This window comes from Patella vulgata, chromosome 1 (genome assembly GCF_932274485.2).
Source record: "Patella vulgata chromosome 1, xgPatVulg1.2, whole genome shotgun sequence".
NCBI lineage: Eukaryota > Metazoa > Mollusca > Gastropoda > Patellidae > Patella > Patella vulgata.
In genome coordinates this window covers 80,914,456-80,924,536 of record NC_065879.2, presented here as the reverse complement: position 1 = coordinate 80,924,536, position 10,081 = coordinate 80,914,456, and the positions used below count along the sequence as shown (strand labels likewise).

At 40.3% G+C, this 10,081-nt stretch overlaps 1 long non-coding RNA gene across 1 annotated transcript; it reads left to right on the top strand.

Annotated features, from left to right (window-relative positions):
- Positions 1 to 3,637: 3,637 nt before the first annotated feature.
- Positions 3,638 to 9,646, top strand: LOC130010640 (uncharacterized). The gene is made up of 3 exons (XR_008785910.1): positions 3,638 to 3,652; positions 8,160 to 8,382; positions 9,473 to 9,646. It is a non-coding gene; the product is annotated as an uncharacterized LOC130010640 (long non-coding RNA).
- The last annotated feature ends 435 nt before the right edge of the window (positions 9,647 to 10,081 follow it).

The following is a 10,081-nucleotide window of genomic DNA, read 5'->3' as shown; positions in this document are numbered from 1 at the left end:
TTTCTTTTTGTAGTTTATATTTAACTGAAAGAGCTAGCTCACTAACCAACATACTCCTTGCAGTGTTTCGTTTGATTATAGCTAATCCCACTACTCACTGCTGTAAACAAAGCAAATTCTTGTTCTAAATTATGACTGGTCAATAGTCCGATTAACAACCAATAGTTGACTGCGTAACAATACCAAACAGAGCTCCAAATTGGACCAAATATGTTTACATAACGTTACGTCATGACTCACGATTTTATTATGCCCAATTAACCAGTGCATAGCAGAATATTGCAGAAAAACTAATTGTGTGACAAACAAGGTTATCAACTGTCAACTGAAGCTAATCCAGCAATGGCCAGAGAGGGATTTTTCGGGCCATTGCTTCAGGAATATGACTAACCAGCTGGTTTTGATTTTGACCCGGGACTTGGCAAAGAAAGTTCCTGGGGATCTATTTTAAAATTATTTCTTTCTGTAGTTATATTTAACTTAAGTTAACTTTAGGAGCTAGCTCACTAATCAGCTGGTTTGGATTCTGATCCAAGACTTGACAAAGAAAGTTCCTCGGGATCTTCCTGCATGTTTTCCCTGGTGCAGGACAGTGGGCTTGTCAATGGATAGAGTCTAGTCGTATGTAAAATCCAAAGCCCTTGTACGTGTTGGACATGTAAAAATATCGTTTGCTGTCGGAATTTGACGAAGAGTATGTCTGTCTCATATAACATTACATATATGGCGTACACCTCTCTTCATTATCCCTGTTTTTGCAGCGAAGTAGGGTATGCTTCTAAGGTTTTATAGGAGCCACGGTGGCTAAGTGAGTAAGACGCTGGCTTACCAGCCTGGAGGTTGTGGGTTCGATCACGGAGAAAGTTCAGCGAGATTTTCCAGCGAGGTTTGCCCATGTCAGCGGTGCTGGACGGAGGGTCTGACAAGGACAGCTGTCTATTTGGATGGTACGAAAAACCGAGGCCCCATGTACACATTGGCATGCACATAAAAGATCCCTTGACAGTTGAAATTCGATATAAGAGTAGGCCATAGCACCTCTGTCCAGCCAAAATTTCCCTCATAGCACACTGTATGGCGTATGGCGGTCTTCATTCGCGCAGTCGGAGCAGAACTGTAGGACTTTAAACCAAATTTCATTTCATTTAATTTTCATTATTCCTGTTCATGCAATAATGTATGTATGCTGATTATACCCTGTAAGGTTTTATAACATTTTATGTAATAGTCCGGCAACTGGCCAGCAGTAGAAATGTCGCATATAATTTCTGACTCCTAACAGCAGAAAAGTAAAGACTTCAATCCCATGTCATTTGATTTCCCAACAGACAGAGGAAAGCTAGAATATAAAACACAATTTCTTTGAATTAAGCTGGGGTTCTAACACAATATAAAATATCCATGTTCCAAAAATCTTATATATCTCTGCTTATACATGATTGCCGAACTATAAAAATTAGTTTGCTTATAAATAAATTTAAGCAGTAACCCGTCATGTTCCTTATAGATTGTCGATATCTAACTGGTTTCAACCAAACCAGTAAAGAAGATAATGACCCTACGTGAAGATTGTTCAGTCTTAAATCGCTATGAGAAATAACCTCTCCCATTTTCTGGGTTAAGCCTTGGGCCTACATGATGTCCCAGTAGTTAAAGTTCAATTACGTCTTAAAAGACATCGTCAAAAACACGAAATTGCCAACAGAAAAGGGGATGAACTTTCCTTACACCCTCTTGCGCCTGGAACCAAGGCCCTCAAAAAGCCGCGCTGGTCCGTCGATTTCATTCTCATGTAGAACAAAATAAGAGAGAGAGAGAGCGAGAGAGATAAATTGGGTTTAACGTCCATTCGACACAAACTAGGTCATTGCGGGACTAACATGGTTCAATATTATTTCAACAATTCGCTTAGGGCTTGAGCAGTGGGAAGAAAGCGGAGGACCTGGAGAAAACCCACGAGGTTGGACAAGATACCCTACCCCTTGTCACGTACAACCACGGAATCGAAAGCACGCCAGTTTACTCAATGACAGACCTTATGATACAGCGCGCACGTGCTAACCATTCGGCCATCGAATCTCCGAATACTGAATAACATGTTGGTAGTGATTATGTTAGAGATACACTCGTAACTATTGTAGACCTACTGTCATTCTGACTACGCAGTTTTATTTATTTAAAGCGAAAAAAATGGCAAAATAGTTAATTTGGTATCCTCCTCTGTAAAACGAATCAGAACCCAGTGGCGCACAGGGAGGGGGGAGAGGGGTTGGCGGCCCGGGCGTCCAATTCAGGGGACATTCAATCAAGTAGTGAAATCAAATTCATCAACTCTTTATTAAGTGTTCGTAATTCTTAGTTCTTAATTCATAGTCCTTAAATCACGTTTCTTCATTTGTTGTCGTATTTCGACAAATGTTGATTTTAAGATACAAATGTTAATTTTAGTGTACCGAAATACGACAACAAATGAAGAAATAAGATTTAAGGATTATGAATTAAGAAAAAAAAATTAAGAACACTGAATAAAGAGTTGTTGGCTCTTTCATATTTTGATACTATAGCTGTTGTCGTTCTCACATTTCTGAGTATCAGGCCCTATTCTGTGGGTCATAACAATCAAGGAGTTGGCCTCGGACATTACCAAACCTCTCCCCTCTAACTGTCGGCAGAGCAGTTCAATTTCCAGTGATCAAAGTCTGTGTATTCCTAGACCATTTTTTTGAGATCAAGATGCAATCGTCAATTGTCCATAATTCTCAAAAATGCATGTATTAAAGCGTTTTGTTTCAGTTGGAGAGACTGTTGTTTTCCTCAATAGCCAAACTGTAGATATAGTGAAAACATCTACCCAAAGCCTTGAAGATAAATTCTGCAGTGCATGGTTCACTACTGTTTTTACAACGTGTGTGGTAGCTAGTGTGAGTGGATATATACCACAATGGGAATGTACATCTCCAAAATATCTGACAGTAAGGGGATATGGAAAGATTGTGAACATGTCGATTGCCCCGCGAACATCTGTAGCAGTGCGGTTGCTTAGCGGGGTGGGGGGATCCTCCTGGTCTAGCCCAATAAGTAGACGTACCAGTTGCACTCCGATGCTGATAGCTCCAAGAATGAAACGCAGCGATACTACGACCTACTTTTATTTCGAATTACGACTGTCAAGATTTCTAAATACGTACATGCCAATGTGTACACGGGACCTTGACTTTTTGTTCCATCCGAACGACTAGACGATGTTCCATGTCAGGCCCACAGTCCCGCACCACTCACAAGGGAGACATAAGGCGGCAAAATCCCGAGGAACTTTCTCGGCCAACACCGGGATCGAACCAGATAAGCGAGTCACCGCGTCTCCCAGCTACCACGTCTTCCACCTATATTTATATAAATTCAAATCTAAATAGTTTACAAGTAGGTGACAATTTACTTTAAAAAATACCATTCCAAATCTCAATACAGATAAGATAAACTGAAGTAAAACCCACTGACTCTATCAGTTACAACAATACTGAATGACAACATGAGGGTGGTGCTAAGTGCGATTATATTGCTACTGGCGTTAGTGACTGTGGATTGCCAATGTCCGGACAAGGAACCCGACCTTCGACGATGGTCTCAAGCAAGTACCTGGAATGGAAATCTGGTAACGTTTTTATTTTATATTTTTTGTGTGATAGTAAGAAGAAGTAGAAGCTGTGTTAAAGGAAATCGCTAATATTTTGGATCTAGAAATTGACACAAATGGGTAGCAACGCATATAATATTGTAATATGAAAATATATAAACTGATTTACATTCAATCGTTTCCGTTTTTACTCTTAATATCAAATCAGTTATGTTCGGCAAAATACGCCAGAAGTCTCAATCGAATGACAATCGCTAGCGTCTGGTTATTCCAGTCTACGCCAATAGTATTTATTGCGCATTCTCTCCAGATAAGAATATGTAGTCACCGATTGTTGACATGAGTTAATTGTGGAATATATCTAGCCTCGCTCTTTCTGGTCACTTGTTACAAATGACGATGAAACGCATTATGGTACACGATTAATGTACCAATGGTAAAATGTTTATTTTGTCTTAAATATTGGATATCAGAAGCCCATCTTGTCCCCGTAAGATCACGGCATCAATGTTGATTTAAATTGATAAATAATTCGTGTTTTCAATGTGGAAGACTTTGGATGATATTGAGTTAGAGATTTAGCTACTTTAATTAGTGTAGTTTGTCATTTTAGAATGTCCCAAAAATGTATGGGATATGCTCTGAAAGAGTACAAAAACAAAACATTCTTTAAAAATAAAAAGAAGTAAAATATACATTATACGATTTGTGAACGCCATTTTTCTGTTTTTTGGTCTGACTGAAATATAGGGTATAAGGTCACATCGAGTCTGGGAGTGACAGTTGTCGACGATATCACGCAAGGTGAAAGCGAACGTTAAGCTTTAAGGAACGAACGAGCCATTAGGGCCGAATTTACCATTAGACGTAGAACTCACCAGTTATTTGGGGGACTACTGATAAGTTTGGCATAGGGACCACAAGTAGGTAAATTCGGCCCAGACCGAAACATGCCAACATTTCTATACATGAGGGTCCACTGATTAGTTGGGGCTAGCTAGTATCTGCAAGTCGGTAGACCCGGCCCTAGGTGTCATAAATCTACTGGCACGTAAAAGAACAATAAGAGTGGGAATTCGAAATAAGATCAGGTCGTAGTGTCGCTGCCAGGGCACAATGGAGTAACTGGCTGGCTTTGCACTGCTATTTTGGGTATTGGCGTTCTACTTCTTCCGGCTTCACGAAACATCAGGGGGGCGCTACCCGTGCATCGCTAGGTAAACGGCTGTTGTATGATAAAAGTCTGTCTCTTAACAGCTCAGTTGTATCAAATATATATAAATATAACAGGCATGAGGTCCTAGGGTCGATACAATTGTTGTCCGAGAAAGTTCTTCAGGATTTGTCCCGTTGCTGGGCCTGGTCAAGAACAACAAATAGGCGATGTCCCGCTTACACGTTGGGATGCGGTGAAGAGCAGGTTGAAAACACCGCGGACCGGGTAATATTTCACTCTCGATCGCCTTCATTAGCCAGGTTGATGCAGAAAAAGTAGACCACTAAACCCTATTGCTTTTTGTTGCTAGGCACAGCCGTTCTGCGACGCCATTCTTATTGTTGTGACCGAACATGGTTTGTGTTTCAGATAGAAAGATATTCGCGATGTTAGCATCTGTCTAGGGTAATGTAGGGAAAAATGGAGAATCGATAAATTTTGGCTTTAACTGTGATAACTGAGCGCGGTGACCATTGATTTGGCATGCGGGACCAGATAGCATGGGGACACCAAAAATCCGAGACATTTTGGGAGCCGGGGTGGATCAGTGAATAAGATGTTGGCTCGCTATCCTGGAGGCCTCGTTTGCGTTGATCGAGAAAGTTCCTAGGGATTTTCCGGCGTGGTCCCTCCATGTCAGAGGAGCAAAACAGAACAGAGAATCTGAACAGGGACACCATATTGCTCCTGTTTGCTCACTACACTTATTATTTTAGCATTTTACGAGATTCTATTCGGATTATCGCCCTTATTGGTAAAATTGTTTGATGTTCTAACTCATGACGTCAACTGGCAGACTATCGCCAGTGAGGACACGACCACTGTCAAGATAGGTCGCATTATTTCTGTTAACGTATTTTTTGTATTCCTGATTGTTTTCAAACTTGAGCGAAGTCTGTGTCACTACAGGCCCGGGACTGTACAGCGCAGTGGACGCTTACGGCTGGCCCCCGGATCCATTCACTTGATTTGATATTTGTTTGTTTGGTGCAATGTCAATTTTCTGTCTTGTCCGCAGGTTTATCTTGTAGATTTTTGATTTACGTGTAGTGCGGTCCTCCTGCACTTACTATATAGTAGTAGTTCGGATGGTTACGAAAAACTGAGGTCCCGTGTACACACTGGCGTGCACGTAGAATAACCCTTGGCAGTTGAAATTCAATATAAGAGTAGGCCATAGTGATGCTGTCCGGGCACATTTTCCCTCATAGCACACTGCATGGCATATGCCCGTCTTCATTAGCCTATATGGCACAGATCAGTAGGACGTTAAACCCCATTTCATTACATTTTGGGATGTGTGGAATATGGTGGTATCAGTTTAATGGCGGCTAATTTTCATTTATGTCCCATTCTTTGTGATTATTTACTTTCTGTACATGTCTTATATAATTCGGTGTACAAGTGGCCAAACAACTTTGGCAAAAGAGTGTCGCGATGGTTTTTACTTTCGACTTCGGATTGAAAGCTTATGAAGTGTATGTAAATAATACGTTTCTACTTGGATTTGCGGTGGCTCAGTGAGTAAGATGTTGGCTCGCTAACCTGGAGATCCCGTGTTCGATCTGGATTTTCAGGTGTTGTTCCCCCTTGTCAGTGGGACAGGAAGAGGACCTGGCAAGGGACGAAAAACCGAGGTTCCGTGTACACGTTGGCGCACATGATAAAAAGCAAGGGCAGTTGGAATTCGATAGAAGAGTAGGTCATAGAGCCCGCTTTCCGGGACACATTTCCCCTGGCACGCTGTATGGGTTATGTCCGTCTTCATTATCCCAGTCGGGGCAGAACAGTAGGACGTTAAACTCCATTTCATTTCATATCAGGTTTCTACTTTATCAACCACCTCGTCTCCCATCTTCTTGTCGTCTAAGTCGTTGTACAGGTGACCAACTAAAAAACGTTAACGATTTTTTCTATTAAACCGTTGCCACAAATGTCAAGATGGAGGGGCACAGACTGCTGAGAAACAAACATAAGGGTGCAGCTCTGTTATCTGTCTCGTCAAAAAGAATTGACCCCACTTGCTCGAGAATTCCACATGTCGTTTCTGAACTGATAAGAAGAATCACACTATGCTATGTTAACCTTATCATCTTTCGAGAACAAATTCAAATGGTATTTCTTGACCTTGGTTATAAGAAAAAAATGAAAGTGTTTAATATTTTCCTTGGAAAACAAAGCCAGTTCATAAGCTAAGAAATTTCTAAACTGCAGAAATGGAATTCCAAACTACAAGGGTGGACTGGGTGGCCGGGAGCTCCTGTGCCTGTCCACGTTACGGGTGCGAGAAACTTGTAGAAAAACTGACTGTAAATGGTGCTTTCTAGAGTAATAGTATGATATTTCGAGCTTATGCACAGATTTAGCTTGTGGCAATCTTACCAATTTATCAAAAACGACGTAAATCCAAGGACCCCAAAACAAACATAGAGCCCCATAAGTAACGTCTTTAGGGGCGCCCAAACCTACCAAACTCACAGGTTCATCCCCATGCAGTCCAAACTAACATTGACCTGGTCCGGATTCCTAGATGCATTTACGAGCAAATGAAATTTCCCATTTTCTTTGGTGAAAGAAGAAAGTATTTATGACATACACCCATGGAATAACACAACGTGCTACATTTTTATTAACATTTTGATTAACATTTTGATTCTTTCAATTTATCCATTGCTTGTTTAGCGAGATCGGTTTTTTTTTTGGTCCAAATAATTCGGCGGCCTTAAACTATGCATACTAATTTGCCGTTTTCAGTGGTGCTGCAGGACAAAGGCTTGGCAAGGAACGGCGTCTAGTCGTTCGAGTGGAACAAAAAAAAGAGCAACAAAACAAACAAAAAACAAACAAACAAACAAACAAACACTTGGTGTGCGCGTAAAAGAACCATTGACAGTTTGATTCAATTTCTGTCCAGCTAATATTTCTTTCATAGCACACAGCATGGCATATGTTCGTCTTTATTATCCCGGTTGGAGCAAAAAGGTAGAACGTCATACATTCATTACTATACACACTCAAGTTGCTTGACATCGGTTTTCGATTGTCAGTCCAGAACGTTCCGAATTCACGGAATTGCAATCGAGTGACGCGAAATTCAGTCCTATCACGGTTCTGTCAGTCCCAACAACTGAAGTATTGAGAGTAGAATCGTGGCGCTTCTTGTAGCACACTACAACCCCGTATGCCGTGGTCATTATCCAAATTGGTGTAGAATGGCGTATGTCCATTGTGCAGAAAAATAGAATATTACTCACTCACAGGAACACATCATCAGAGATTTTAACCGTTATTTGATTTTTTTAAAAATAGAAACCAGGACTGGGCTCAAAGGTGACTATTTCCAACGCTGCAGTATTACTAGATGAAACTCCTCCAGAACTGGAAAGCATTACGATCGAACCCAATGGAAGACTTGTATGGGGCACAGATGGTGACTATAGCCTGACGCTCAAATACATTCTTATTCATGGACGAATGGATATTGGTTCTGAAGACTGCATATTTAATAGAAAGGCGCACATAACATTAGTAGGTAAATATCACATGGCAATTTATTTCCAAAACACCAAATAAGTTATAAAACAAATCTCTTTCAGATTGCAAGAACATGAACATTTGTTTTACTTTTCATATTTTATATGACATTTTGTGTGTACTGGGGCCTGTTTCACGAAATTTTAACTAAGATAAATTCAAAATTTTAGTAATTTGATTGGATAATATTAGATTGTTTTTAGTGCTTAGCCAATCAAAATTGAAGTATCTACCAAAATTTGGATTTTATCTTTAGTTAAAATTTAGTGGAATAATCCAAAGCGTATTTTATTTATATCATAAATGGAGGAAATTGGCCAATGGACACTGTGGTGAGTGTGATATGATTTCCAATTCGACAAAACGGTGATTTCTTAAAACTCGTACTGTATTAATACTATTTAAGCGATGGACATGTAGTTTGGGGTGAAGTTGTCAAACATTCATATTGTCCAGCATGTGAATTATTTTACTTTAAATATTGTACTCGTTTTCTCGGGCCATGTAATGTTGCGAGACGCCCAGTTGTAACATTTAACCATGGGGCCAAAAACGTCATATAGTCCAGGGCCACATCATGTCTAAATCCGAAGTGATGAAATGGAGGAACATTAGCACCAGTTGCCCGTGTTGGAGCTCATGTTATATACACAAAAATCTGAGGACAGTATTAGATAGTTGTTGGTGGTATTCACGAGTTTGGCACCTGTCGCCACCCGCCAGTGTTAGAGCCCATGCAGATTGATCCACATAATTGTGTCCGTTTTATATTTATAGGAAACCGAGGACAATATCGGATAGTTGTTAGCGGTATTCACGAGCTGGGCACCTATCGCCAGAGTTTCATAGAAGTTTTGTTTTTACGACGAATTTTTCCTATCCTTATGTTTACAGGGATTCGAGGGCAGTATGGGATAATTGTTGGCGGTATTCACGATTTGGTCACCTATCGCCAGTGTTGATGTCCAAAGTGTTCCATAGAAATGTGTGGATAATTGTTGGTGGTATTCACGAGTTTGCCACCTGTCGCCAGTGTTTCATAGAAATTTGTTTTTTATGACTTGTTTTTCCTATCCTTATGTTTACAGGGATTCGAGGACAGTATCGGATAATTGTTGGCGGTATTCACGAGTTTGACGAGAAGTTTATTGGCGTGGCTCCGGGAGGAACCCTTGAAATACACGCAGAGAGAAAGTTATCGTGGACAAAACTTACAAAAACTGTCCCGAAAATAACCTCTGCAAATGGACTTATTTATAGGCACGAAGTAAGTCTTTTTATAATGTTGCTTCTGAATCCAGTTAGACCCATTAATGGGAAAAACGCGTACAAGACAATGTTCAAAAAACATACTTCGAAGTACCCGGTATCGGAGGACCAAGAAGGGGTAGGCATACTTGGATATGAAGACACGCTGCAACTACATACATATGAGCATTTTAATCAGAATAAAATTGTAAAATATTTGAATAATCAACAAATGCTTAGCCTTAAAGATACATTATGGGAGATTTTAATAGAGAGTTGGCCATTCTTCCTATAACAGTTCAAAAATAGATGATGAAAGAAGAATATATTGAAATTTTCAGTCAAATTACTTTATTCTGAACAAAGTTATTACCACTGTAATTTTTGACTAGAATTGGGAGTCAACTTTCTCTTCACCGTCTCCGAGAATGGCCGATCGTTTGATTGAC